The sequence below is a fragment of the Macaca mulatta genome, chromosome 9, assembly GCF_049350105.2.
Source record: "Macaca mulatta isolate MMU2019108-1 chromosome 9, T2T-MMU8v2.0, whole genome shotgun sequence".
Lineage (NCBI taxonomy): Eukaryota > Metazoa > Chordata > Mammalia > Primates > Cercopithecidae > Macaca > Macaca mulatta.
In genome coordinates, this window is record NC_133414.1 from 51840369 (window position 1) to 51865616 (window position 25248).

At 39.3% G+C, this 25248-nt stretch overlaps 1 long non-coding RNA gene and 1 pseudogene across 1 annotated transcript in view; both read left to right on the forward strand.

Annotated features, from left to right (window-relative positions):
• LOC144331005 (uncharacterized) overlaps positions 1-9565 on the forward strand; it is a 32943-nt gene extending 23378 nt beyond the window's left edge. Inside the window, exon 5 of the long non-coding RNA XR_013397802.1 lies at positions 9470-9565. This is a non-coding gene — a long non-coding RNA (uncharacterized LOC144331005). The remainder of the gene's footprint in view (positions 1-9469) is intronic.
• A 1560-nt stretch (positions 9566-11125) lies between these two features.
• Positions 11126-24923, forward strand: LOC144331428 (general transcription factor II-I-like; annotated as a pseudogene).
• The last annotated feature ends 325 nt before the right edge of the window (positions 24924-25248 follow it).

The window sequence follows — 25248 nt, forward strand, 5'->3', positions numbered from 1 at the left end:
ATTTTGTGATGGTGGTGTTTCAATTGCTTTTAGAGTCTTTGTCATGAATTCTTTGCCAGGGCCAATGTATAGCATGATATTTCCTAGATTTTGTTCTAGAGTTTTTTACACTTTTTAAATATTACATTTAAGCCTTTAATCCATCTTGAGTTAATTTTTGTATATGGTATAATGAAGTGGTCCAGCTTCAATCATCTGCATATGACTAGCCAGTTATCCCAGCACTATTTATTGAATAGGGAGTCCTTTCCTTATTGTTTGTTATTGCTGGCTTTGTGAAAGATCAGATGGTTTTAGTTGTGTGGCTTTATTTCTGGGTTCTCTAGCCTGTTCCATTGGTCTGTATGTCTATTTTTGTACCAGTATCCATGCTCTTTTAGGTATTGTAGCCTTATAGTATAGTTTGAAATTGAGTAATATGATCACTCCAGCTTTGTTCTTTTGCATAGAAAGCTTTGAATATTCAGCCTCTTTTTTGTTTGTTTCAAATAAGATTTTTCATTTTTAAAAAATTCTGTTAAAAGTGTCGTTGGTAGTTTGATAGGAATAACACTGAATTCGAAAGTAAGTTTCTTTCGGTAGTATGTCCATTTTAGCAATATTGATCCTTCATATCCATGAGTGTGGAATGTTTTTCTGTTTGTTTTTGTCATCTCTAATTTTTTTTTAGCAGTGGTTTGTAATTCTCATTGTAGAGATCTTTCACCTCCCTGGTTAGTTGTGTTTCCAGATATTTTATTCTTTTTGTGACTCTTGTGAATATAATTGTATTTTTGATTGGATGTTGTTAGTGTATAGAAATGTTACTGATTTTCATACATCTGTTTTGTATGCTGAAACTTTGCTAAAGTTCTTTATCAGATCTAGGAACCTTTGGGTAGAGACTGTGGGCTTTTCTAAGTATAGAATTATATCATTTGTGAAGTGAAATTATTTGACTTCCTCTCTTCCTGTTTTGGATGCCTTTTATTTCTTTCCCCTGCCTGATTGCTCTGGCTAGGACTTTCATTATTATATTTAATAGGAGTCGTGAGAGTAGATATTCTTGTTTTGTTCTGGTTCTCAAAAGGAATGTTTCAAGCTTTTGCCCTTTCATTGTGATGTTGACAGTGAGTTTGTTATAGATGGCTGTTATTATCTTGAGGTACATATCTTTGATGCCTAGTTTTTGAGGGTGTTTAACATAAAGGGATGTTAAATTTTATTGAAAGCCTTTACTGCATTAATCTTAATAAATCTTCTGAGAGATCATGTGGTTGTTTCTTAGCTCTGTTCATGTGATGAATAACATTTAATTTTATATGTTGAAATAACCATGCATCCCAGGAATAAAGCCTATCTGATCATGGTGGATTAGCTTTTCTGGTGGGCTACTGGATTCAGTTGGCTAATTTTTTTGAGGATTTTTGCATCTATGTTCATCAGGGATATTGGCCTGATAATTCCTTTTTTATTCTGTTTCTGGTAGTTTTTGGTGTCAGGATGATACTGGCCTCATAGAATGAGTTAGGAAGAAGTCCCTCCTCCTACTTTTTTTGGAATAGTTTCAGTACAGCTAGTACCAGCTCTTCTTTATATGTCTGGTAGAATTTGGCTGTGAATCCATCTGGTCCAGGATTTTTTCTGGTAAGCTTTTTTATTATTGATTCAATTTCAGAATTCAGTATTGCTCTGTTTGTGGTTTTAATATCTTCCTGATTCAATCTTGGGAAGTTGTATGTTTCCAGGAATTTCTCCATTTCTTCTGTGTTTTCTAATTTGTGTGCATAGAAATGTTTATATTAGTTATCTAATTGTTTCATGTATTTCTGTGGCATCAGTGATAATATTTCTTTAGTCATTTTGTATTGTAGTTATGAAGATCTTTTTTTCTTTAGTTAGCAGTCTATCAATTTTCTTTCAAAAGTCATTTTAATTGGATTTTTGTACAGTTTTTAAAAAAATCTCCATTTAGTTCAGTTTTAATATTTCTTGGCTTCTATCTTTGGGGTTGATTTGCTCTTACGTTTCTGGTTCCTCTATATATCACCAGGTGCAATGGCTCATGCCTATAATCCCAGCACTTTGGGAGGCCAAGGCGGGTGGATCACCTGAGGTCAGGAGTTTGAGACCAGCCTGACCAATATGATGAAACCTTGTGTGTCTCTCCTAAAAATACAAACATTAACTGGGCATGGTGGCACAAGCCTGTAGTCTCAGCTACTCAGGAGGCTGTGACAGGAGAATTGCTTAAACTTGGGAGACAGAGGTTACAGTGAGCTGAGATTGCACTACTGCACTCCAGCCTGGGTAGCAGAGACTCTGTCACAAAAATAAATATATAAATACAATAAAATAAAAATATACAATGTTAGCTTGTTAATTTTATATCTTTCTAACTTTTTAATGTGGATGTTTAGCGCTATAAACATTCTCTTTGACACTTTTTTTTTTAGCAGTTTCCCAGTGATTTAGGTATGTTGTGTATTTGTCTGTATTAGTTTCACTTAATTTCTTGATTTTAGCCTTAATTTTATTCTTTACCCAAAAGTCATCCAGAAGCAGCTTATTTAGTTTTGATTAAATTTTTATGGTTTTGAGAGATCTTCTTGGTATTGATTTCTATTTTTATTGCACCATATTCTGATAGTGTAGTTGGTATGATTTTGATTCTTTAGAATATGTTGAGAATTACCTTATGGCCAAGTATGTGGTGGTCAGTTGTAGAGTTTGTGTTATGTGCAGATAGTGTATTCTGTTTTTGCTGGATGGAGTGTTCTGCAGATGAGTGTTAGGTCCATTTGGTTAAGTGTCAAGTTTAAATCCTAAATATTTTTTTGAGTATTCTGCCTTGGTGAACTGTCTGGTACTTTCAGTGGGATTTTAAAGTCTCACAGTATTATTGTGTGGTTATCTAAGTCTCTTCATAAGTCTCTAGGAACTTGTTTTATGAATCTGGATGTTGCAGTATTGGGTGCAGATACATATATATATATATATATATATATATATATGCGTGTGTGTGTGTATGTGTATATATACAAATTTATGCATATATATATTTAGGATAGCTAAGTCTTCTCATTGAATCAAACCCCTTATTATTATGAAATGCCCTTCTTTGTCTTTTTTGATCATTGTTAGTTTAAAGTCTGTTTTGTCTGAAATAAGAGTAGTAACTCCTCCTCTTTTTTTTTTCTATTTGCGTGGTAGATCTTTCTCCATCTCTTTTCTTTGAGCCTATGCATTTCCTTGCATGTGAGATGGGTCTCTGGAAGACAGCATGCAGTTGGGTCTTGGTTCTTCATTTAACTTGTTGCTCTGTGCCTTTTCAATGGGGCATTTGCCCATTCTTTTTCAAGGTTAATACTGATATGTGCAGATTTGATCTTGACATTGTGTTGTTAGCTGTTTGTAATGTAAACTTGATTGTTTATTTACATTATAGTGTAAATAGCCCATGTACTTAAGTGTGTGTGTTTTTTTTGTTTTTGTTTTTTTGTTTTTTGATACGGAGTTTCACTCTTGTTGTACAGGTTGGAGTGCAGTGGCGTGATCTCGGCTCACTATAACCTCCACCTCCTGGGTTCAAGTGATTCTCCTGCCTCAGCCTCCTGAGTAGCTGGGATTGCAGGTGTGCACCACCACACCCCGCTAATTTTTGTATGTTTTTTAGTAGAGACGGGGTTTCACCATGTTGCCCAGGCCCTTAGTTGTGGGTTTTTTTTTTTTTTTTTGGTGGCCAGTAGTAGTTCTTCATTTCCATGTTTAATACACCCTTAAGAATCTCTGTTATTTATTTATTTATTTATTTATTTATTTATTTATTTTTGAGATGGAGTCTCTCTCTGTTGCTAGGCTGGAGTGCATTGGCACTGTCTCAGCTAATAACTGCAACCTTCGCCTCCCAGGTTCAAGTGATTCTTCTGCCACAGCCTTCTGAGTAGCTGGGACTATAGGTGCATGCCATCACGCCCAGCTATTTTTTTTTTTTTTGTATTTTTAATATAGATGGGGTTTCACCATGTTGGCCAGGATGGTCTTGATCTCTTGACCTCATGATCTGCCTGCCTCAGCATCCTAAAGTGCTGAGAATACAGGGGCGAGCCACCATACCTGACAAATAATCTCTTTTAAGGCAGGATAATGTAATGAATTCCCTTAGCATTTGCTTGAAAGGATCTTTTCTCCTTTGTTTATGAAGCTTAGTTTGGTGTGATTAGATTCTTGGTTGGAGTTTATTTTCTTTGAGAATGCTGAATATAGGCCCCCAAATTGTTTTTGTCTTGCATGGTTTTTTTTTTTTTTTTTTTTTTTTTTTTTTTTTTTGAGATGAAGTCTTGCTCTGTCGCCTGGGTTGGAATTCAGTGGCACGATCTCGGCTCACTGCAAGCTCTGCTTCCCAGTTTCACGCCATTCTCCTGCCTCAGCCTCCTGAGTAGCTGGGACTACAGGTGCCTGCTATCATGCCCGGCTAATTTTTTGCATTTTTAGTAGAGACAGGGTTTCACCGTGTTAACTAGGATGGTCTCGATCTCCTGACCTTGTGATCTGCCCACCTTGGCCTCCCAAAGTGCTGGGATTATAGGCATGAGCCACCGTGCCTGCCTTTGTGTTGCATGTATTTTTTCTGGAAGGTCTGTTGCTAGCCTGATGGGGTTTCCTTTATAAATGACCTGCCCCTTCTCTCTAGTTGCCTTTAATATTTTTTTCTTTCACATTGACCTTGGAGAATCTAATGACTGCATGTCTTGGGGATGGTTATCTTGTATGCTATATCCTGGGGGTTCCCTGAATTCTCTGAATTTGAATTTTAACCTCTCATGGAAGGTTAAGAAAATTCTCATGGACAATATCCTCAAAAATGTTTTCTAAGTTTCTTGTTCTCTCTCCCTTTCTTTTAGAGATGCCAGTGAGTTGTAGATTTTGTGTCTTCACATATTCCCATATTTATTAAAGGTTTTGTTCATTTAAAAAATACGTTTTTCAGTTATTTTTGTCTGAATTAATTCAAAGAATTGGTGTTTGAGCTCTGAAATTCTTCCCTCAGCTTGATGTAGTCAGTTGTTAATATTAATGATTGTACTACAAAATATTCTTGTGAGTTTTTCAGCTTTATCTGATCAGTTTTGTTCCTTCTTAAGGCGATTTTATCTCTCATCTCTTGAATAGTTTCACTGAATTTTTTAGATTCCTTGAAATGGGTTTCAGCTTTCTCCTGATTCTTGATGATCTTCATTGGCATCCAGATTCCGAATTCTCTGTCATTTCAGCGATTTTATTCTGATTAAGAACTATTGTTTGGGAGCTAGTGTGGTCATTTGGAGACACTCTGACTTTTAGCATTGCCAGAGTTGCATTGTGCTGGTTTCTTTTCATTCGTGTAGGCTGGTGTTTCTTTAACTGTGTTGTAATTTCAGTACAGTCAGCTTGTTTTACTCCTTGATGTTTTCAGAGGGCCCAAGACTTTGCAAAGTGTCTTTGAGGCTGAATTCTTGTCTTTCATTTCACAGGGGGACATATTAGCAAAGTATTATTGGTGTTAATGTTTGAGCTGCAACTGAGTAGATGGCACATAAGTGTAATGGCCAGCGGATAGGCTCTTGGCAACACTGGTCCTCTGTATTTTCTTGTGTTTGCAGCCATTCCCCCTTTCAGTGCTGTGAGAGTGGGGGCTCCTCCTCCACTTGAGTACTAGCCACAGGTCTTGGCTTGGCACTCCCAGGCTGGCATCATAGCCCTGGGGTTAACTCAAGTTTTTTATTCCCTCCCCAGCTTGGGAGCAGCAGGGACGGGGACCTTGGCCTTGGCAATGGCAGAAGGCCTTTCACTTGTTTCTTGGGGTACCACCTCAGAGATATGCAGACCTGCTGCCAATCAGATTGATCAGTCAGGTATGGAGCAGCTACGTTGTGGGCCCACGCTGGGACCCCTGCCTGGTAAAGAGCAGGGGATTTGGGGCCAATAGGGAAGAGAGACTGGGCTCTCCTCCATCTGTTGGCTGTGGCCTGCTAGAGGCATGAGCAAAACACTCAGGCTGTTTGTTTCTTCCCCAGCCTGAGGGCAGCAAGGGCAGGATCACTGCAGCAGTAATGGCAGAAGGGTTGTCAGTTGCCTCTGGGAACTCCACCCCAGAGAGGCACAGAGCCTCTGTCAGTGAGAATGTTCAGCCAAGGGTGAGGTGGCTGCACTGTGGGCTTAAGTGCAGGGTTCCACCTGGTGAAGAGAAGGGAGCCAGAAGCCCACAGAGAAGAAAGACTGGGCTTCTCTCCATCTTGTGGTTGTGGCATGCTGGAAGTGCTAGCAAAGCAATCAGGGTCTTCATTCTTTTCCCAGACCAAGGCCAGCAATGGTGGTACTGCTACAGTGGCAATGGCGGGGAGCCTATGGGTTGCCTCTGAAAGCTCCATTGCGGAGAGGTGCAGAGATGGTCACTGACTGAAGTAACCCATGGGAGTAGTCGGGGGCAGAATGGCTGTGCTGGGGGCCCACGTCAGGAGACTCTATACAGTGAAGAGTAGCAGGGAAGGGGACCCACGTGGAAAACAGTTCGTCTACTTTTTCTGTAAGGCAACTGTGGTATGCTGGAAGCCTATAGTAGTTCTTGGGCTCTTTAGTTCTTCCCTAGCCTACGAGAAGTAGAGCCTGGGGCCATGGCAATTGCAGAAACAGCAGGCTTGTCAGTTACCTCTGGGAGCTCTGTCTGCAGAGTTGCAACCAGCCTGAGTGCTTAAGTAGGGGTTAAGTGGCTGCGCTGGGACCCAGGCCAGAGGGCATTTCTAGGCGAGGTGTAGTGGAAGTGGGGCCTCTATAGGAGATGGAGACAGGAGGTGAGTCTGCTCCTCAGCATTGTAGGTATGGCCCCTATCCTGGGGGCATGTGAGAGAGCCTGTCCTCCCCTAGTGGCAGAGCTTTAGCAACTGGCAGTGTTGTGGTCAGGAGTCCAAGGCCCTTAGGATTCCATGTGGCCCTGACTGGAGGGTCTGCCCAGACTCCATGCAGCTCTCTGTGTCAGTTGGGGAGCCCTGTGGGGAAGGTGTTGGGGGATTTTCTGGGCCCAGGATTTCAAAGATCGATGGCAGAAGGGTGAGTCACCAGCAGCTCTTGCTTACTCACCATTTTCCTACAGTGGAGAGCCTCTCTTAGCTCAACACCAATTCTGGCTGGGTGGCTTTCCTGTTTCACTCCTCTCTGCTCTTTGTGGGTCACATTTCTTCCTTGATAAATTCTCCATTTTAAAACTTTACATACATTTATGGAATCCAATTGCAATTTTGTTACATGCATGGATTGCATAGTGCTATCAAGGTTCATCTATAGCATTATCAGAATTTTATTTTTTAAAAAAGATTTTTAGAGATGAAGTTTTGCTATGTTGCCTAGGCTGGTCTCGAACTCGTGGGCTCAAGCTATCTGCCTGCCTTGGCCTCCCAAGGTGCTAGGATTAAAGGTGTAAGCCACCGAACCTGGCCAGAATTGTTTTTTCTTCATACAGCTGAATAATATTCTGTGTACGTGTATATCACGTTTTGCTTATCCATTCTCCTATTTATGGGCATTAGGGTTGGTTGTACCTTTTTCACCATTGTGAATAATGTTGCTGTGAACACAAGTGTACGAATACCTGTTTGAGTCCTTGCTCTCAGTTCTTTTGAGTATATACACTGAAAGGGAGTTGTTGGATCATATGATAATTCTATGCTTAATATTTTAAGGAACTGCCAAACCATTTTCCACAGGGGCTGCACCATTTTACATTCCAAAAAGCAATGCATAAAGGTTCCAGGTTTTTGATATCCTTGCTGACAGTTAGTATTTCCTGTTGATGTGTTATATATTTATAGTGTTTGAAATTCATTTGAGGGTCTTTGCTGTTAACAAAATGTTACAGGTTTTTTTCAAAGAGAACAATATGCTGTATTATAAAGAATCTCACATGTTACTTGATGCCTGTGATCTATTTATTTTTAGTAAAAAGAGGAACTTATCTCCACCCAGCCTCAGTCCACTGCACCCGCTCTTTGCTGTGTCAGGATATGCGGGGGAGAAAAGGAGCTTGGCAGCTCTGTCCTGTGTTGAGCTGTGGTAGCCCATCACTGGGTTGTAAAGCACCTCTCCTCCTCCTCCTCCTTGGGAGAAATTTCACTGATTGACTCAGCCATCTGGATTTATTTTGGGTGTAATGTTGATGTACTTTTATTGAAATAACACTAGATAGAAAGTTAGGGGATGGATTCTCTAGCTGATGAGAGTTTTGGGCAAATCAAGTACATAATTTCTGAGCCTTATTTTTTCTCTTAGGCAAGAAAACTATAAATTAGGCAGCCCATGGGAGACCCTCGAAGCCCTGAATGTGGGTGTAGGACACCAGATTTCTACCACTCGCTGTCTGATTACTTCCCTTGCACAAAGATCATGGCCCAAGTAGCAATGTCCACTCTGCCTGTTGAAGTGAGAAGTCTTCAAAGAGCAGGATGGTGGTGACATTCCTCATGTCAGCTCTTGAGTCCATGGCGAGACCTTCTATTCTGACATTCCATAGTTGGGTAGGACTGGGCTGTAGATGAAGTTGATTTGTTTTTGTAGAATATATAATTTTATGTTTTTTTAGTTTTAAGGAATAGTTTTTTTCTTGAATAGTAGTTATAGATTTAAGCCTTTCAAATCACATTTTATGACCATAATTCAAAATGTTTATTTTTTATTTTATTCATTTATTTAGAGATGGAGTCACGCTCTGTTGCCAGGCTGGAGTGCAGTGACGCGATCTTGGCTCACGGCAACCTCCGACTCCCTGGTTCAAGCAATTCCCCTGCCTCAGCCTCCCAGGTAGCTGGGATTACAGGCACATACCACCACGCCCAGCTAATTTTTGTATTTTTAGTAGAGACAGGGGCTTCACCATGTTGGCCAGGAGGATCTCCATCTCCTGACCTAGTGATCCACCCACCTCAGCCTCTCAAAAGTGCTGGGATTACAGGTGTGAGCCACCACAGCTGGCCCAGGTTATTTAATTTTTACATTTAGTCTCAAATATTTTTCTATGACGATTTTAGGCAATCATTTGTTTTGCAACTGTTAACTTTGAAATTATGTATAATATTTTTGGTTACTCGGAATGAGTTTGTATACTAGAGAATGATGCTGAAGTTTTATGGTATCTATATGTAAAAGATTCCCAGAATTTGAGGCCATCAGGGCATCTTTACTCTTGTATATCTGTGTTTTCTTCTGCTTACACATTCACTATTGCATTAACCACCTGTTTCCAAATTGTTTAGTGTTAGCTGTTTACTTTTTTTTGTTTGTTTGTTTAAGACGGAGTCTCACTGTGTCACCCAGGCTAGAGTGCAGTGGTGCGATCTCAGCTCACTGCAACCTCCACCTCCCAGGCTCAAGTGATTCTTCTGACTCAGCCTTCCTAGTAGCTGGGACTGCAGACATGTGCCACCACACCTAGCTAACTTTTTTTTTTTTTTTTTTTTGGTAGAAATGGGGTTTTACAATGTTGGCCAGGCTGGTCTCGAACTCCTGAGCTCAAGTGATCTGTCTACCTTGGCCTCCTAAAGTGCTGGGATTACAGGTGAGAGCCACCACACCTTGTCAATCTTTCCTTCAAAAAAGAAAAAAAAAAAGCCCATCATATGCATAATTACAACAGAATATTGAGTGCTGATTATATAGTTTTTATTTTTGTGTTACTATCATAGTAGTTAACAATTTATCATATTTTTATAGGTAAGTAGCTGGAAATAGTATTTATTTTAAAAAGTATCAGGCTAAGGTATTTTCTATTTTTCTTTTACTTTTTTTTTTTTGAGTTGGGGTCTTACTCTGTTGTCCAGATGGGAATGCAGTGGTGTAATCATGACTCACTGTAGCCTGGACATCCTGGATTCAAGTGTTCTTCTCACCTCAACTTCTGAGTAGCTGGGACTGCAGGCATGTGCTACCACATCTGGCTACTTTTTTTGAGTTTTGGTAGAGATGAGCTCTTACTGTGTTGCCCAGGCTGGTCTCTAACTCTTGAGTTCAAGCGATTCTGCCTCAGCCTTTCAAAATCCTGAGATTACAGACATGAGCCACTGTTCCTGGCCTAGCTAATTTTTAAGCTTTTTTGTATAGATGGGGTTTCCTTATGTTGCCCAGGCTTGTTTCAAACTCCTGGACTCAAGCGATCTTTCTGCCTTGGCTTCCCAAAGGGATTACAGATATGAGCCACCATGCATGGCCTTAGGTATTTTCTGACACGTTAAATGTAAATATTTTAAGTAGGAGGAGCTATACATTTTCTTCCTCTTAAGTGGTTGGAAGGTAATAGATAGTGCTTAACCTCACAGAGCTCTGTGTGACATAGTTTGTGGCTGCTTTTTTTTTTTTTTATTTTTTGAGACACGATCTGACTCTTTTAGAATGGAGGGCAGTGGCATGGTCGTACCTCAGTGCAGCCTTGACCTCTCGGGTTCACGCGATCTTCCTGCTTCAGCCTCCCAAAGTGCTGGGATTATAGGCTTGAGCCACTGTGCTTGGCCACCTATTTTGTTTTCTTAAATGGAAATTATTTTTGCATAATTAAAATTTGCATTAAAAATTGTTTTAAAAACTTGATAAAATTATCTCCTTAAAGATATTTGAGAATGGTTAGTGGTTATATGCTGTTATTTTATTAATGTGACTTGTTTCTGCCTTGTGATCATAAAACCAGCTGAAATTTGTGACTGTTAATGTTAAATAAAAATTTAGAGATGAAATGCTGTTCTGTTTTTGATAATAAAATAATTTTTTAAAATACAAATTTCTGCATAGAGTACCGTAGGGTCATTTACGTCCTTACAATTTCTTTATAGTCCCTTTATCTTCAGCATAGGCATTTCACTATTCTCAGGCTTTATCTCTTCCTCCCCAGCATTAGTAAGACCATTTCTCCTCCTATTCCTATTTGTATATTACACAGTATAATTAAAGGTGTAGAAACTGTTGAGTTCTTGACTGGCTTGTCAGAATACTAAACAGACCTAGGCTGACTTCATTTCTTCCTTGGCTGGTAGACTTCTTTTGTCTTATCCGTGGATAGTACATGAATCTTGATTTGCTCTTTCATAAACTGCCTTTGCTAACAGGATTAAGTGTGGATAGTGAAGCGAGAATGCACCCTCACTTACCACAAGGTAAGTAAATAATAGTTCCTTACAGGAGAGCAGCCACAGCACATTTCATGTAAGTGCAATGGAAGGAAATTACCGTGCCCTATCATTCTTCACGCTGGGGCGCTGTTGGCTCACTTCTAGGCCAGAAGTTCTCTAGCATAGCTTTATTGTAGTTCAAAAGATTTCTGATCACCTTGCTAGCTGCTAAATTAGTTATTGAAGATAACATTTTAAAGCAATATTATGCAAAAATAATTTCCATTTAAGAAATTAGAGGGTGATTATTACACAAATCAAAAACAAATAGTGGGAAGCTTATAGTTTTCAACAAATGATACTGAGAAAATAGGGTATTTGGTAAAAAATAAAAAAACTTCAATATATAGTCCTCATCATGTGATGAGTTAAATTCTAGATGAGGAAAATAGTTATACTAAGACACATTTTAAAACTAAATCAAAATATATATAATTATTATGTAATTATTTAATTCCATAATGGCTTTTCTATGCCTAAAATAAGTGATGTACTTGTATGGATCAGTAGGAAAATACACTAACACATTTGAAAAATAGGCAAAGGATATGATAATTTTCAGAAAATTATGCTACAGTGCTCTCTAATTTTAACACCAATCAGTGGAATATGTTTATGATAGTAAGATACCCCTTTTCAAGGTTTCTGGAAAAGTTGCACGGTAGCATTTGCTGGGATATTATGAACCTTATTAGGAAGCAAATTTTAGTAAATTTTGAGTATATGGAGTATTTACTCTCAATGTTTTTTTTTTTTTTCTTTTGGACTCTCATGTCTCTGATTCTTTTGAGAAAGTCATTCAAGATGTACATATTTTGTTTCCATTTATTACAGTAGTGTTCTTTTTAAGAGGGAAAATTGGAATAACTGGCCTTTGAAATAATGTTAGCACTAAATGAATTATGGTATATACATAAAATGGAATACTATATACTCTATAACATTTTTAAAGAATATTTAATCCTAGAAATATACTTAGTAAAAGTCAGTGAGTACTCACCTAAATGTGATTCTGGCTATGTGTAGATGTGGGAATACTTCTGGAGGAAGGAATTACGTAGTGAATGCTGTAACGTGAGTTCCAAACCCCTCTTTGAATACTGATGGCACTAATTTCCCCAGCTGCTGTAAGTGTTTGGGTCACCTTGCCCACCCTTGCCCCGAGGAGGGCCACATTGGCTTCTGAGCTCATGGTGCAGCTGCATCCCTGTTCATTCCTGCGTGCCTCCCACCTCCGGGGTGCTGTTACTGACAGTGCTCCCCAGCAAGCGTGTGTAAAATCTGTGTCTATTTTTTGGAGAATCTGACCTATAATAGATTAAAAGGCATTTCTGCATTTTTTTTCTTTTAAATTCTGTGTTGTCTTTTGTTTAAAATCAGACAAAAATTTAGGAAGAGTAGTACCTTTAAAAATGCTGTTAGATTTGTGTTAGATTTTTTAATTCATCTAGCAGAAATGGTGTTTTTAAATGTCTGCCTTTAACATGTTTGCTGTTTGTATTGTTTAAAGCACTGATCAAGTTTAAGGCCGAAGTGACCTGCATCACAGTTTACAAAACAGATGTGTTTGCCTTCAGAACTGAAGGATGGAGGACATAGTTTTTTCAGTACCAGAAAGAATATTTAAATAGATTTCATAAAATATTGTAAGCATTTTTTTTTTTTTTTGACAGTGTCTTGCTCTGTCGCCAGGCTGGAGTGCAGTGGCATGATCTTGGCTCATTGCAGCCTCCACCTCCTGAGTTTGAGAGATTCCCCTGCCTCAGCCTCCTAAGTAGCTGGGACTACAGGCACACGCCACACACCCGGCTAATTTTTTGTAATTTACTAGAGTTAGGGTTTCACCATGTTGGCCAGGATGGTCTCAATCTCTTGACCTTCTGATTTGCCCCCCTCAGCCTCCCAGAGTGCTGGGATTACAGGCATGAGTCACTGTGCTAGGCCAGCATTGTATTTTTATCATTTTTTATTTTATTCTAAACCTAGATATTTATATATATGTCATTTTCTTCTAAAGCAGAATGAGGTTTAAACTATAAAAGATTCCCTCCCTCCCTCCCTCCCTCCCTTCCTTCCTTCCTTTTTTTTTTGAGACAGAGTCTCACTCTGTTGCCTAGGCTGGAGTGCAGTAGCATGGTCTTGGCTCACTACAACCTCTGCTTCCTGAGTTCAAGCGATTCTCCTGCCTCAGCTTCCTGAGTAGCTGGGATTACAGGTGTGTACCACCACACCCAGCTAATTTTTTTCTATTATTACTAGGGACGGGGTTTTACTATGTTGGTCAGGCTGGTCTCGGACCTCCAGCCACCTTGCACTCCCAAAGTGCTGGGATTATGGGTGTGAGCCACCGTGCCAGACTGAACTGTAAAGGATTTTCTGAAATGTTCATGGAGACATTTCAGAATGCTCAAAAGGAATCACAGTAGTGGTAATATGTCAGGGTAAATACTGAAGAGTTAAGAAAAATGGAAAGTGTTAATAGTATGGGGTTTCTTTCTTGGTTTTACTCTGAATTAATAAGACACATTAGAGAGAAGGAATGAAGGTAGAGAAATTTTGAATAGATTAAAAGTTCTTACTCAGATAATGAGTTCTTTTCTAAGTAAATATTTGGTGTATTGAAAACAAGAAATTCACTTTGCAAATGAGTTTGTTTAAGGAAGATGCAAAATTAAACAGTTCTCCTCAACTCACTCAGTGGAATCACCTTATCAGAATCTTCAGTGGGTTTTGTAATCCTCATTTAGAGAAGTGTTGAGCTTATTTGACATTGGAACACGGTCTTAACATTTACTATAGGATGTTAGTACTTATGACCTTTCACAGTATGACAGTTTTCCTATCTTTGTGTAACTGAACACTATCGATAAAGTTTCATGTTAACTGAGTGGTAGAGCATTTTCTTAAAAACATAGAAAGGAAACAAAAAGGTAGGGTGCCTATAGGCACAGAATACATACAGGCATACCTCATTTTTTGAGCCCTGCAGATACTGCAGTTTTTACAAATTGAAGATTTGTGGCAACGTTGTGTCAGTTAAGTCTATTGTGCCATTTTTCCAACAGTGTGTGCTTGCTTTGGTTCTCTGTGTCACATTTGGTAACTCTTTACAATATTTCAGACTTTTTCATGATTGTTATATGTACTGTGGTGACCTGAGATGAGTGAGCTTTGATGTTACTGTTGTAATTGTTTTGGGACTCCATGAACGCACCCATATGAGATGGCAAACCTAATTGTTGAATGTCGTATGTTCCCATCATTTTCTCTCCTAAGGCCTCCCTAGTCCCTGAGGCACAATATTGAAAGGAGGCCAGTTAGTAGCCCTCCAGTGGCCTCTAAGTGTTCCAGTAAAAGAATAGTTGCAGGCTGCTTACTTTAAATCAAAAGCTAAAAATGATGAAGCTTAGTGAGGAAGACATGGTGGCAGCTGAGAAAGGTTGAAAGGTAGGCCAGTTTGCCAGGTGGTGGGTGCACAGGAAAAGTTATCAAAAGAGATGAGAAGTGCTGCTCCAGTGAACACACAAATGATAAAAAAGCAAAACAGCCTTATTGCTGATATGGGGAAACTTTGAGTGGTCTGGATAGAAGATCAAGCCAGCCACAATATTCCTGAAAGTCAAAGCTTAATCCAGATCAAGGCCTTAGCTCCCATTAATTCTGTGATGGCTGAGAGAGGTGAGTAAGCCACAAGAGAAAAGCTGGAAGCTAGCAGAGGTTGGTTCGTGAATTTTGAAGGAAAACACAGTCTCTATAACATAAAAGTTCAAGGTGAAGCCTCAAGTGCTTGATGTAGAAACCACGAATTCTCCAGAATATCTTGCTGAGATAATTCATGGAGATGGCTATGCTTAAGAAACAAATTTTTAATGTAGACAAAATAGCCTTATATTGGAAGATGCCATTTAAGATTTTGCTAGCTAGAGAGAATTCCATTGCTGGCTTCAAAGCTTCAAAGGACAGACTGAGACTCTTGTTAGGGGCTAATGCAGCTGGTGACTTTAATTGAAGCCAGTGTTCATTTATCATTCCAAAAATTCTAGGGCCCTTAAGAGCTGTGGTAAATCTACTCTGCATGTGCTCTGTCAGTGGAACAATAAAGCCTGGATGACAACACATCTCTTTATAGCATTGTTCACTGAATATTTTAAGCCTACTTTTGAGACCTACTGCCCAGAAAAAAAAATTCCTTTCAAAATATTACTGCTCATCAGCACTGCACCCAGTCACTCTGAGAGCCCTGATGGAGGTGTATAAGGAGATGAATATCCTTCTCATGCCTGCTAATGCAGCATCCATTATGCAGCCCATAGATCCAGGAGTAATTTCAACTTTCAAATCTTAGGATTATTACTATCTTTTTCTTTTTTGAGAAGATCGTCTCACTGTCACTCAGGCCGGAGTGCAGTGGCACAGTCACAACTCACGGAAGCCTCAATCTCTTCAGGCTCAGGTGATCCTTCCACTTCAGCCTGCTGAATAGCTGGGACCACAGGTGGTGTACCAGCCTGCCCAGCTAATTTTTGTATTTTTTTGTAGAGGTGTTTCGTTTCCATGTTGCCTAGGCTGGTCTCAAACTTCTGGGCTCAAGTGATCTGCCCACCTTGGCCTTCTTCAGAGTTTGAGATTACAGGTGTGAGCCACTGCACTCAGCCTTCAAGTTTTATTCTTTAAGAAATACACTTTGTAAGGCTGTATCTGCCACACATAGTGATTCCTCTGATGAATCTGGGCAAAGTAAATTAAAAATCTTCTAGAAAGGAGAAGGTGCCATTAGGAACATTAGGAACTAGGTGCCATTAGGAACATTTGTGATTCATGGGAATAGACCAGAATATAACAGGAATGTGGAAGAAGTTGATTCCATCCCTCATGGATAACTTTAAGGGATTCAAGATTTCAGTGGAGAAAGAAACTGCAGATGTGGTGGAACTAGCAAGTGAACCACAATTAGAAGTGGAACCTTCAGATGGGACTACACTGCTTCAATTTTATCATCAAATGTGAAGAGATAAGGAGTTGCTTCTTATGATGATCAAAGAAAGGGATCTCTGAAATGGAATCTATTCCTGGTGAAGATGCTGTGAATATTGTTGAAATGACAACAGAAGATTTAGAATATTCTGTAAACTTCATAAAGCAATGGCAGGCTTTCAGAGAACTGACTCCAATTTGGAAAGAAGTTCCACTGTGTGTAAAATGCTATTCAATAGCATGACACCACTGAGAGATCTTTCATGAAAGAAAGATTCAGTGTAACTTTTAAATGCATTCGGCAACCAACAAATTTGTGTGACTTCACTTTATACTTGCATGATTGTGGTGGTCTGGAATTGAACCTACAATATCTCCTACAGATGCATTTATGCCACTAAGGTATAAACTTGAATTTCTGTTGTCAGATTAGATTCAATTCATAATAAATTGAGATTACTAGTGAATAAAAAGTTTGTTAATTCACTAATTTTAATTCCCACTAGAATTTTAACTTCTTTAAAAAACTATCCTCTGACACTGTATCCCTCCCCCAACCTCCTGTGTTATAATCTTCCAAGCTTTTATGGTAGTAACCTATTTTTAAAATTCTGTCAATAGTGTAATTTTGAGAAATGTTAAGGCCTTGATTATGAGTGTATGTTTATTTATACTAATAATGATGTTTTGATTGTGTGTGTATCAGCTGCCCTCTGTCCCACAGATACCATAACCCTGTCAGTAGCTATGTTTATTCTCCCCATCCTGTGCTGCCTGGCTTATGTGGTTCTCCGGTGATTATAACTAAGCATTAGGGGAGTTGTCCTCAGTTGTGAGTTGTAGTCCTTGCCCATCGGTATTTGTACTTTGTTTACATTGTTAATAATTTGATACCATGAAGAATGGTTTTTGTAATCTAATTCTCAAATGCCTCTTATTTTTTTGCAATAGTGTTTTCTGAAACATAATCCATAGGTTCATGAGGCAGTTGTAGAAATTCTTCAGGAGAATTCTAAGCTCTTTTCTGGGATTTAGAGAAGTGCTGTTGAATAGAACTAAATATAATGTGAGTCATTCACATGATTTAAACTTTCTAGTTATGACATTAGAGAAGAATACAGAGAAACTTGTGAAAATCATTTTAGTGGTAACTTTAACTTAATATATCTAAAATATTTCAACATGTAATCAAAATGGAAATTATTTAGATATTTAGAATACTTTTTTGTATCAAGTTTTCGAAAGTCAGTGTGTATTGTACACTTATGGGACATCTGAGTTTGGACTGGTCACATTCCAAGTGTCACATGTGTTTAGTGGCTATTGTGCTGGATTTTGTAAGTCTAGAATTTATTTTCTGATGATAATCTTCCCGTGTTTAAATTTGTAGCCAATAAATTGCTCTTATTTTAGGTTTTTATTTTAAAAGCACTCTTTAAAATCTTCCCCATACTTTTTTTTTTTTTTTTTTTTTTTTTTTTTTTTTTTAAACAGGGTCTCTTTTTGCAACCCGGGCTGGAGTGTACTGGTGCAATTATAGCTCATTATAACCTTGAACTCTTGGACACAAGGAGTCCTCTTGCCTCAGCCTCCAGAGTAGCTAGGACTACAGATGTACACTGCCATACCTAACTAATTTTATTTATCTTTTTTGTAGGGATGGGTTTTTCATATGTTGCTTAAGCTGGTCTTTAACTCCTGGGCTCAAACAATTCTGCCTCAGCCTCCCAAAGTGGTGGAATTATAGGTGTGAGCCACCTCACATGACGTATTACTTGTTTGTATAACAAATCACACATTTTAGAATACAGGAAAAATTATTTTTACTAAAAGCCAAATAAAAAGATAATAGATAATGGCCATGCACCTTTTTATTATTTTTTGCAGGTGTTGAAGAAGAAGAAAAGGTTGCAAAGATGTGTAAAATGAAGTCTGCAATCCAGGTGTATCAGATGGTGTAGATGCTGTAGAAATGGCAACCTTCGGAAAAACAGTTGAGGACTTTTTCTGCTTTTGCTATGGTAAAAGCAATATACTTAAATTTTCTAAAAGATACATGATGTAATAGTGGTATGCCATTAATTTAACAGTCATGTAACACACATTTTCACAAACTGAATGAATGAGGAATAACCTTACTTTCCACTTCCATTTTGTTTTTTATTTATTTGTTTATTTATTTATTTATTTTTTTTTTATTATTATACTTTAAGTTCTAGGGTACATGTGCACAACGTGCAGGTTTGTTACATATGTATACTTGTACCATGTTGCTGTGCTGCACCCATCAACTCGTCAGCACCCACCAACTCATCATTTACATCAGGTATAACTCCCAATGCAATCCTCTCCCCTCCCTCCTTCCCATGATAGGCCCCAGTGTGTGATGTTCCCCTTCCCGAGTCCAAGTGATCTCATTGTTCAGTTCCCACCGATGAGTGAGAACATGCAGTGTTTGGTTTTCTGTTCTTGTGATAGTTTGCTAAGAATGATGGTTTCCAGCTGCATCCATGTCCCGACAAAGGACACAAACTCATCCTTTTTTATGGCTGCATAGTATTCCATGGTGTACATGTGCCACATTTTCTTAATCCAGTCTGTCACTGATGGACATTTGGGTTGATTCCAAGTCTTTGCTGTTGTGAATAGTGCCGCAATAAACATACATGTGCATGTGTCTTTATAGCAGCATGATTTATAATCCTTTGGGTATATACCCAGTAATGGGATGGCTGGGTCATATGGTACATCTAGTTCTAGATCCTTGAGGAATCGCCATACTGTTTTCCATAATGGTTGAACTGGTTTACAATCCCACCAACAGTGTAAAAGTGTTCCTATTTCTCCACATCCTCTCCAGCACCTGCTGTTTCCTGACTTTTTAATGATCGCCATTCTAACTGGTGTGAGATGGTATCTCATTGTGGTTTTGATTTGCATTTCTCTGATGGCCAGTGATGATGAGCATTTTTTCATGTGTCTGTTGGCTGTATGAATGTCTTCTTTTGAGAAATGTCTGTTCATATCCTTTGCCCACTTTTCGATGGGGTTGTTTTTTTTTTCTTGTAAATTTGTTTGAGTTCTTTGTAGGTTCTTGATATTAGCCCTTTGTCAGATGAGTAGATTGCAAAAATTTTCTCCCATTCTGTAGGTTGCCTGTTCACTCTGATGGTAGTTTCTTTTGCTGTGCAGAAGCTCTTTAGTTTAATGAGATCCCATTTGTCAATTTTGGCTTTTGCTGCCGTTGCTTTTGGTGTTTTAGACATGAAGTCTTTGCCCATGCCTATGTCCTGAATGGTACTACCTAGGTTTTCCTCTAGGGTTTTTATGGTATTAGGTCTAACATTTAAGTCTCTAATCCATCTTGAATTAATTTTCGTATAAGGAGTAAGGAAAGGATCCAGTTTCAGCTTTCTACTTATGGCTAGCCAATTTTCCCAGCACCATTTATTAAATAGGGAATCCTTTCCCCATTTCTTGTTTCTCTCAGGTTTGTCAAAGATCAGATGGCTGTAGATGTGCGGTATTATTTCTGAGGACTCTGTTCTGTTCCATTGGTCTATATCTCTGTTTTGGTACCAGTACCATGCTGTTTTGGTTACTGTAGCCTTGTAGTACAGTTTGAAGTCAGGTAGCATGATGCCTTCAGCTTTGTTCTTTTGGCTTAGGATATTCTTGGCAATGCGGGGTCTTTCTTGGTTCCATATGAACTTTAAAGCAGTTTTTTCCAATTCTGTGAAGAAAGTCATTGGTAGCTTGATGGGGATGGCATTGAATCTATAGATTACCTTGGGCAGTATGGCCATTTTCACAATATTGATTCTTCCTATCCATGAGCATGGTATGTTCTTCCATTTGTTTGTGTCCTCTTTTATTTCACTGAGCAGTGGGTTGTAGTTCTCGTTGAAGAGGTCCTTTACATCCCTTGTAAGTTGGATGCCTAGATCTTTTATTCTCCCTGAAGCAATTGTGAATGGAAATTCATTCGTGATTTGACTCTGTGTTTGTTTGTTACTGGTGTATAAGAATGCTTGTGATTTTTGCACATTAATTTTGTATCCTGAGACTTTGCTGAAGTTGCTTATCAGCTTAAGGAGATTTTGGGCTGAGACGATGGGGTTTTCTAAATATACAATCATGTCATCTGCAAGCAGGGACAATTTGACTTCTTCTTTTCCTAACTGAATACCCTTGATTTCTTTCTCTTGCCTGATTGCCCTAGCCAGAACTTTCAACACTATGTTGAATAGGAGTGGTGAGAGAGGGCATCCCTGTTTTGTGCCAGTTTTCAAAGACAATGCTTCCAGTTTTTGCCCATTCAGTATGATATTAGCTGTGGGTTTGTCTTAAATAGCTCTTATTATTGTGAGATATGTTCCATCAATACCGAATTTATTGAGTGTTTTTAGCATGTAGGGCTGTTGAATTTTGTCAAAGGCCTTTTCTGCATCATCTATTGAGATAATCATGTGGTTTTCGTCTTTGGTTCTGTTTATATGCTGGATTATGTTTATTGATTTGCATATGTTGAACCAGCCTTGCATCCCAGGGATGAAGCCCACTTGATCATGGTGGATAAGCTTTTTGATGTGCTGCTGGATTCGGTTTGCCAGTATTTTATTGAGGATTTTTGCATCGATGTTCATCAGGGATATTGGTCTAAAATTCTCTTTTTTTGTTGTGTCTCTGCCAGGCTTTGGTATCAGGATGATGCTGGCCTCATAAAATGAGTTAGGGAGGATTCCTTTTTTTTCTATTGATTGGAATGGTTTCAGAAGGGATGGTATCAGCTCCTCCTTGTACCTCTGGTAGACTTCGGCTGTGAATCTGTCTGGTCCTGGACTTTTTTTGGTTGGTAGGCTATTAATTATTGCCTCAATTTCAGAGCCTGCTATTGGTCTGTTCAGGGATTCAACTTCTTCCTGGTTTAGTCTTGGGAGAGTGTTTAAGTGTCTAGGAAATTATCCGTTTCTTCTACGTTTTCTAGATTATTTGCGTAGAGGTGTTTATAGTATTCTCTGATGGTAGTTTGTATTTCTGTGGGGTCAGTGGTGATATCCCTTTTATCATTTTTTATTGCATCTATTTGATTCTTCTCTCTTTTCTTCTTTATTAGTCTTGCTAGCCGTCTATCCATTTTGTTGATCTTTTCAAAAAACCATCTCCTGGATTCATTGATCTTTTTGGAGGTTTTTTGTGTCTCTATCTCCTTCAGTTCTGCTCTGATCTTAGTTATTTCTTGCCTTCTGCTAGCTTTTGAATGTGTTTGCTCTTGCTTCTCTAGTTCTTTTAATTGTGATGTTAGAGTGTCAATTTTAGATCTTTCCAGCTTTCTCTTGTGGGCATTTAGTGCTATAAATTTCCCTCTACACACTGCTTTAAATGTGTCCCAGTGATTCTGGTATGTTGTATCTTTGTTCTCATTGGTTTAAACGAACATCTTTATTTCTGCCTTCATTTAGTTATGTACCCAGTAGTCATTCAGGAGCAGGTTGTTCAGTTTCCCTGTAGTTGAGCGGTTTTGATTGATTTTCTTAGTCCTGAGTTCTAGTTTGATTGCACTGTGGTTTGAGAGACAGTGTGTTATAATTTCTGTTCTTTTACATTTGCTGAGGAGTGCTTTACTTCCAACTATGTGGTCAATTTTTGAATAAGTGCAATGTGGTGCTGAGAAGAATGTATATTCTGTTGATTTGGGATGGAGAGTTCTGTAGATGTCTACTAGGTGCACTTGATGCAGAGTTGAGTTCATTTCCTGGATATACTTGTTAACATTCTGTGTCGTTGATCTGTCTAATGTTGACAGTGGGGTGTTGAAGTCTCCCATTAGTATTGTATGGGAGTCTAAGTCTCTTTTTAAGTCTCTAAGGATTTGCTTTATGAATCTGGGTGCTCCTGTATTGGCCGCATATATATATATAGGATAGTTAGCTCTTCCTGTTGAATTGATCCCTTTACCATTATGTAATGGCCTTCTTTGTCTCTTTTGATCTTTGATGGTTTAAAGTCTGTTTTATCAGAGACTAGGATTGCAACCCCTGCTTTGTTTTGTTCTCCATTTGCTTGGTAGATCTTCCTCCATCCCTTTATTTTGAGCCTCTGTGTGTCTCTGCATGTGAGATGGGTCTCCTGAATACAGCAAACTGATGGGTCTGGACTCTTTATCCAATTTGCCAGTCTATATCTTTTAATTTGACCATTTAGTCCATTTACATTTAAGGTTAATATTGTTATGTGTGAACTTGATCCTGTCATTGTGATATTAGCTGGTGATTTTGCTTGTTAGTTGATGCAGTTTCTTCCTAGCATCGATGGTCTTTACATTTTGGCATGTTTTTGCTATGGCTGGTGCCAGTTGTTCCTTTCCATGTTTAGTGCTTCCTTCAGGATCTCTTGTAGGACAGGCCTGGCGGTGATAAAATCTAAGCATTTGCTTGTCTGTAAAGATTTTATTTCTCCTTCACTGATGAAGCTTAGTTTGGCTGGATATGAAATTCTGGGTTGAAAATTCTTTTCTTTAAGAATGTTGAATATTGGCCCCCTCTCTCTTCTGGCTTGTAGAGTTTTTGCCGAGAGATCTGCTGTTAGTCTCATGGATTTCCCTTTGTGGGTAACCCGACCTTTCTCTCTGGCTGCCCTTAACATTTTTTCCTTCATTTCAACTTTGGTGAATCTCACAATTATGTGTCTTGGTGTTGCCCTTCTCAAGGAGTATCTTTGTGGCATTCTCTGTATTTCCTGAATTTGGATGTTGGCCTGCCTTACTAGGTTGGGGAAGTTCTCTTGGATGATATCCTGCAGAGTGTTTTCCAACTTGGTTCTGTTTTCCCCCTCACTTTCAGGCACCCCAATCAGATGTAGATTTGGTCTTTTCACGTAATCCCATATTTCTTGGAGGTTTTGTTCATTTCTGTTTCCTTTTTTTTCTCTAGACTTCTCGCTTCATTTCAATCATTTGATCTTCAATCATTGATACTCTTTTTTCCAGTTGATCGAGTTGGTTACTGAAGCTGGTGCATTTGTCACGTATTTCACATGTCATGGTTTTTATCTCTGTCAGCTCGTTTATGGCCTTCTCTGCATTGATCATTCTAGGTATCCATTCTTCCATTATTTTTTCAAGATTTTTAGTTTCTTTGTGCTGGGTACGTAGTTCCTCCTTTAGCTGTGAGAAGTTTGATCGACTGAAGCCTTCTTCTCTCAACTCGTCAAAGTCACTCTCCATCCAGCTTTGATCCATTTCTGGCGATGAGCTGCGTTACTTTGGATGGGGAGATACACTCTGATTTTTTGAATTTTTTGAATTTCCAGCTTTTCTGCCCTGCTTTTTCCCCATCTTTGTGGTTTTATCTGCCTTCAGTCTTTGATGGTGGTGACGTACTCATGGGGTTTTGGTGTGGTTGTCCTTTATTAGTTTTCCTTCTAACAGTCAGGACTTTCAGCTGTAGGTCTGTTGGAGATTCCTTGAGGTCCACTCCAGACCCTGTTTGCCTGGGTATCAGCAGCAGAGGCTGCAGAAGATAGAATGTTGCTGAACAGCGAGTGCTGCTGTCTGATTCTTACTCTGGAAGCTTCATCTCAGGGGTGTACCCAGCCGTGTGAGGTGTGAGGTGTTGGTCTGCACCTAGTCAGGGATGTCCCCCAGTTAGGCTACTCAGGGGTCAGGGACCCACTTGAGCAGGCAGACTGTCCATTCTCAGATCTCAACCGCAGTGCTGGAGATCCACTGCTCTCTTAAAAGCTGTCAGACAGGGTCATTAACATCTGCAGAGGTTTCTGCTGCCCTTTTTTTTTTTTTTTTTTTTTTTGCTATGCCCTGTCCCCAGAGGTGGAGTCTACAGAGACAGGCACACCTCCTCGAGCTGTGGTGGGCTCCACCCAGTTCAAGCTTCCTGGCTGCTTTGTTTACCTACTTAAGCCTCAGCAATGGCGGACGCCCCTCCCCCAGCCTTGCTGCCGCCTTGCAGTTAGATCTCAGACTGCTGTGCTAGCAATGAGGGAGGGTCCGTGGGCATGGGACCCTCCTGGCCAGGTGTGGGATATAATCTCCTGGTGTGCAGTTTGCTAAGACCCTTGGTGAAGCGCAGTATTAGGGTGGGAGTTACCCGATTTTCCAGGTGTTGTGTGTCTCAGTTTCTAATGGGATTCCCTTCCCCCTTGCACTTCCCAGGTCGCCCTGCTTCAGCTCTCGCTGATTGGGCTGCAGTAGCTGACCAGCACCGATTGTCCAGCACTTCCCAGTGAGACAACCCCAGTACCTCAGTTGAAAATGCAGAAATCACCCGTCTTCTGTGTCGCTCGTGCTGGGAGCTGGAGGCTGGAGCTGTTCTTATTCGGCCATTTTGCTCGCACCAATTTTGTTTTTTAATCTTACCATTTAATGACGTTTATCTTCCTTTCACCTCCTCCAGGGAAAGTTTAGAAAAATCCACAGTGGTACCTGTACCATATGAGAAGATGCTATGAGACCAGTCAGCTGTGGTAGTATAGGGGCTTCCAGAAGATGTTGCCTTTAAACACCCTGAGAATTACTATCTTGCAGCCCTAAAATAGATTTTGGAGAACACAGCAGGGATTTCATTTATAATTAAGAGGTGAGGTGCTTTTCCCTTCATGCCCATCAATGGTTTATTCATATAAATTTGAATATTCAGCTTATGTTAAATTCTTGGTTAGCAAAAGTCATTTAAATTTATGCTGTTAATCATTCTGTGTATTCATGTTTAGTTTTATTATGTTTTGTTTTATTGCAGACCTTTCTTTGGGCCAAAGAAACATCTAGGTTAATGATTGCTTTCCTTCCTTGATGGCTGGCTTCATAATCCCGTTTTGCTAGATTTCAATACACGTTAGTGGTGTCTCTTTTATTTTCTTTGAGAATACGATGTAAGACATTTTCAGATGGGCTGCTTAGATGTTTACATAATCCAAGAAAGGTTCGTTGAGCTGAAATAGTAGAGACTTATTTTTTGTTTTCAGCTCTATTTGTTGTTTTCTATGTAAGATCATAGATCTGCCCTCACTTGCCAGCATTACGAGTAGGATTAATTGACCTAATGTCACTGAATAAGCAAGGCATTATTGGGCACAGCATTGGGTGAGGAGGGGATAC